Source organism: Oratosquilla oratoria, chromosome 25, assembly GCF_046742065.1.
Source record: "Oratosquilla oratoria isolate Oo_2021 chromosome 25, ASM4674206v1, whole genome shotgun sequence".
Lineage (NCBI taxonomy): Eukaryota > Metazoa > Arthropoda > Malacostraca > Stomatopoda > Squillidae > Oratosquilla > Oratosquilla oratoria.
This window is the reverse complement of record NC_134801.1, coordinates 29,190,062-29,195,061: the sequence shown is the minus strand read 5'-3', so window position 1 is coordinate 29,195,061 and position 5,000 is coordinate 29,190,062. Positions and strand designations below refer to the sequence as shown.

The 5,000-nt window shown below is 37.2% G+C and overlaps 1 protein-coding gene across 1 annotated transcript in view; it reads left to right on the top strand.

Moving 5' to 3' along the window:
• The window catches only part of LOC143039057 (uncharacterized), a 1,266,799-nt gene that overhangs the window by 21,188 nt on the left and 1,240,611 nt on the right, over window positions 1–5,000 (top strand). The window lies entirely within an intron of this gene.

The window sequence follows — 5,000 nt, the reverse complement described above, 5'->3', positions numbered from 1 at the left end:
GTGTGTGTGTGTGTGTGTGTGTGTGTGTGTGTGTGTGTGTGTGTGTGTGTGTGTGTGTGTGTGTGTGTGTGTGTGTGTGTGTGTGTGTGTGTGTGTGTGTGTGTATGTGTGTGTGTGTTTGTGTGTGTGTATACTTGTCGGTGTGTACCTCGTAAGTAGGTATTGGTATGTACGGGGGATTTATTCAATTTCTCGGTAGTTTTGCCCCAAACCTGAGCAAGTAGATTTACACCGCTGCTGCTAAATCCAGAGGAAAAAGAGAGCTGAAGTTGTTTATCCCCAATTATCATAAATATGTGTGTGTGTATGCGTGTGTCTATGTGTATTTATGTATGTGAGTGTATGTACGTGCATGGATCTGTTTGTGTACGTTTGGGTGTGTGTATGTATGTATTTATTTGCATGCGTGTGTGTCTGTCTTTGTGTCTGTGTGTATATGCGTGAATGTGTATGTGTGTCTGTGGTGTTGGTGTGATTGTATTCATTCAATTACAGTCACCTATTTGTAATATATAGAATAAGAACTATTGTAGCAAAGGTTCGCCACACTTAGAGGGCCTTAGCGGGCGAGAAAGATCCTGTTCTGGGTTTTGTTGACTTATTGGCAGGTACTTGATAATTTACAGCGTCGGGTAATGTCTCTCCTACGTAGACTAGGGGAGACAGTCTCCCCACTCTCTCTCCTAGGTTCCCCTAGGCTCCCCGTCTATGGCGAGCGCAGTCGCCGTTATAAAATGGGAAAACGCCTAGGTAAGCACGTTTAGTGTAATTGTCACATAGGAAACGTGTTTGTAATATTATACAGGTGTTAGTTGTATAATAATTAGGTTTAGCTATATTACTGGTGGATTGGCTAGATATGGCATATGTAATGAAGTTACGATAATGTAGCTGGGGTAGGCATAAGAAAGGGGTTGATAAATTTTCTGGTGACATTAGGTACTTCCTTGTTGTATTGTTGGGTGATGGCGCGATGGCGTCACGTTGTGATACGTTAGCATTCCTAGAGTCGTGTGTTTTTGTGATTGAGAAATGCGAGGTTAGCAAGATTGGAGGTCTTGGTAAAGACGAGTACCATCTTGCATGCATGTGGATGGCGTGTGACCTAATATTATCTAAGTAATGGTTACACTATGTTCATATTTTTCCATTTCTATGCTTCTGTCGAGCAAATATAATTTTGTGTATGTGTGTGTGTGTGTGTGCGTGTGTGTGTGTGTGTATGTGTGTGTGTGTGTGTATGTGTGTGCGTATGTGTGTGTGATAGTGTGTCTATGTATGTGTATTTATATATATATATATATATATATATATATATATATATATATATATATATATATATATATATATTGATAAATCACTTAGCTCACTCACTTGTTTATCTATTTATTTATACTATTAATTGATTAATTAATTTATTTATTTGTTTATCTATTTATTATTTATTTATTTATTCAATTATATATTTGTTTATCTGTTTATATGTTATTCGTTTGTGCACCTATTTATTTATTTATTTATTTATTCATTTATCTATCTATCTATTTATGAACTTATTTATGTATTTATTTTGGCGGCAGAGTATGGCTCAATAACCGCACCAATAATTGTCCTTGATGATCTAGATAGAAGCGATGTTTATTGGCACAGGACCTTCTTCTTCTTCTTCTTCTTCGAGTTCTTCGAGTTCTTCTTCGAGTTCTTCTTCGAGTTCTTCGAGTTCTTCTTCGAGTTCTTCTTCGAGTTCTTCGAGTTCTTCTTCGAGTTCTTCGAGTTCTTTTTCGAGTTCTTCGAGTTCTTCTTCGAGTTCTTCGAGTTCTTCTTCATAAAATTGTAGTCAAATTCTAATGCCTCAGGTATGAAAGTGGCAGTTGCCGACAAGTCGTACTTATAATAAAGGCTCCGTCCTCGCATAATGCCCCCAGGTCCCAAAAGGCCACATGATGTCACGGTGTCACGTTACCTAAGTGTGACGTCATGGTGAACCTGATAAGACTCAAATTGAATCGCCAACAATAGCGAGGAACTTGGTAATGGTTTTGGTCGATCTCTGGGTGGGAAGTGACAAATGAACTAGGGTTTGGTCGAACCGACGACGACGCTGCATTGGCGGAGGTTGCACTCTCGAAGTACTTTTAGTTTTAGTTTTTCTATAAGTATATATGATATTTGTTGACTTGTTATTCGTATGGAATGATTGCTCTGCATTTACACCACACATCAATCATTATCCTTCTTTATGAAAAGAAAAAACGTTTAGATTTTGAATATTGCAGATCTCTTCCCTCAAATTGCAGTTCTTTAAACTTAATTCAGTATCTATTCTAACTACTAAAATTTATCTAAGAGTATCGTAGATGTAGATTTTGAAAGAAAAGAGGAGAAGAGAAAAGAAGCAAAGGGAAGAGAAGAGAAGAGAAGAGAAGAGAAGAGAAGAGAAGAGAAGAGAAGAGAAGAGAAGAGAAGAGAAGAGAAGAGAAGAGAAGAGAAGAGAAGAGAAGAGAAGAGAAGAAAAGAGGAGGGAAGAGAAGAGAAGAGAAGAGAAGAGAAGAAAAGAGAAGAGAAGAAAAGCGAAGAAAAGAGAAGAGAAGAGAAGAGAAGAGAAGAGAAGAGAAGAGAAGAGAAGAGAAGAGAAGAGAAAAGAAGAGAAAAGAAGAGAAGAGAAGAGAAGAGAAGAGAAGAGGAGGGAAGAGAAGAGAAGGGACGTTTTTATGTATGGAAGAGATTATGTAGGAGTTTGGTAGAATTCAATTACTGTATTCCGACTTAGGCCAAGTGATTTTAATCGCCCGTGAAGAACCTCCAGATATAGTCTTTGCCATTGATCTCTTTATGGATACGTAATATACTCATGATACATCATTTTCTCTTTGCATGTAATTAAACCCAATAGTACTTTGACTGGTCATTGTTTACTTAAACTATTTCGGGGAGAATAGCAGAGTACTTTGAACGAAAACCAATTTCAGTAGAGAAAGGCTTGATACATTTAGCGGAATTCAGTTTATTTACTGGAACACACTTCAACTAAGCTTGGCCAGACAATGTCATTTTGATGTGCTCTGATTAACTCATTCAGATGAGCGGTAATTTTTACAATGGCTGCATTTGCTTCCGGGTGCTTGAATTTTTTTTCGGTGCTTGAAAATATTCAGATTCTTGGAAAAGAAAAGCTCTTTGTTGTTGGCTCTATCACTAAGCTCCTTGAATTGCTGTATTCGTCTTAGTAATTTTTTTCCAATTTTAAATCAGTACTATCATATTATTTCCACTTTATATCCCATGCCCACGTATATGACAAAGAAAGGAAAAATAGTGCGGCGGATGTCAGACTATAGAATAACAATTTATCTGGGTAATCAGAGACTACTTATATTCTTGAATAGAATATATAGATAGAACATAGTTCATCAGTTATATTGTCTCTTAATAGAAATTTAAATCAGTTAATGACTTTATCTTGGTCGCTGCGTTTAGCCCTGGGACTCAGCAAGGGATTCGCCTCTGTTGAATAAAATAGTCTGACGGCAGTTAGATGAATCATCATCAGCAGTAGAAAATTTATTTGAAATACATTTCACTTCCATTGATCGAGTTTCCTTGATTATAAAATCACCCTCGGCAGCCAGATATATATCATCATTAGTAATGAAGAAGACAAAAAAGTTGTTGGATAAAGTGATAAGCAGTATACTATATTTTTCCTTCATATCTAAAATCTAACGTCATTTTTGTCCGCATTTAATTATCTAATGATTTGTTCTACTTTCTTGTTCTTTACATCCAGCTTTGGTATGACCTAACAGATCTCCTGTCCACATGTTTTTCATTACATTTCATCACATACTCAAATTTCTTCATATCATCACAAAGGACAGACGAACTAAAAACAAACAAGATTCTGGAATTATAAACCAACTCTTTATCAGCAGTAAGAAGAATATCCCAGGCAAGATGGTCTGAAGAGAGGATAGTGTTCACAAGTCCCTGGTCCTTCAAGTCTCGCCTATTCATCGTCCCTTTACTTGTTGATTCAAGTAGTCTATACGACTCTCCATCCTCCTCATCTGAGATGGCATGGAAACCCTTCTCCTTCTCCTCGTTCGGTGACCTTTTCTGTATAAGGGAATTCGATCAACAGGGAGCCTTTTCTGTATTCTTCTGTCTCTTATACAATGCGTTCTTGTGTACCTCCTTCATTGCTGTATTGATCTCGTCTCGTGGATGATGTACACGAGGAGTTCCTTTGGGTTGTCGGGCAGCATTTCATAACATAAGGGTGTTTTGTTTGTTTGCTTACGTGGTTGTATGAAGCTAGAGGAAAGGAGATTCGACACAAATAGGTTGTATCGTTAAATCTCTCCATATTGTGACATATTCCAGTCATACGTTGGCCCAATTTTGTATTTCCATATTCAACTATTAAGCCGCCGTATTTCGGGTATAAGTTAGGTTTCTGTAATTTTGAAGTTGTCTATATACTGTAGGTCATCAAGAATTTTCATGTAAATAGAAAATAAACTCAATCTTATTATCAAAGAAAAACATGAGTGCTATTTTGGGATGTCTTCATCTAGGAATGTTTTTACCCGGTAATTGGAATTCATATATCTCTACACGCATAATAATTATACTAAGTTGGTTTAGAGCACAAGCTAGTTATGTTGATGGTTGACCTCGTGTCCTTTGTCACAAAAACCCAAGACAGTCTTAAAACTTCGTAGGAAGAAATATAACTGAATATAAATGGAAAATATCTCTATTTTCTATTTATATTTTTATGAATAATGAAACAGCTAGCCGTGAGATTATGTCCGGGGACCATTAGCCTTAACAGAAGAATGTCCGAACTTGAATATCTCCAAAGACCAATGGTTTCCGGACATAATCTAACCTAACTGCTAGCTATGAGCCGCTTGATTAAAAATCTTTACCCTCCTGACCCCGCTCCTCCACCACTCCTGAACCCGCTTCCCTTCTCACCTCACACCTCTACCAAA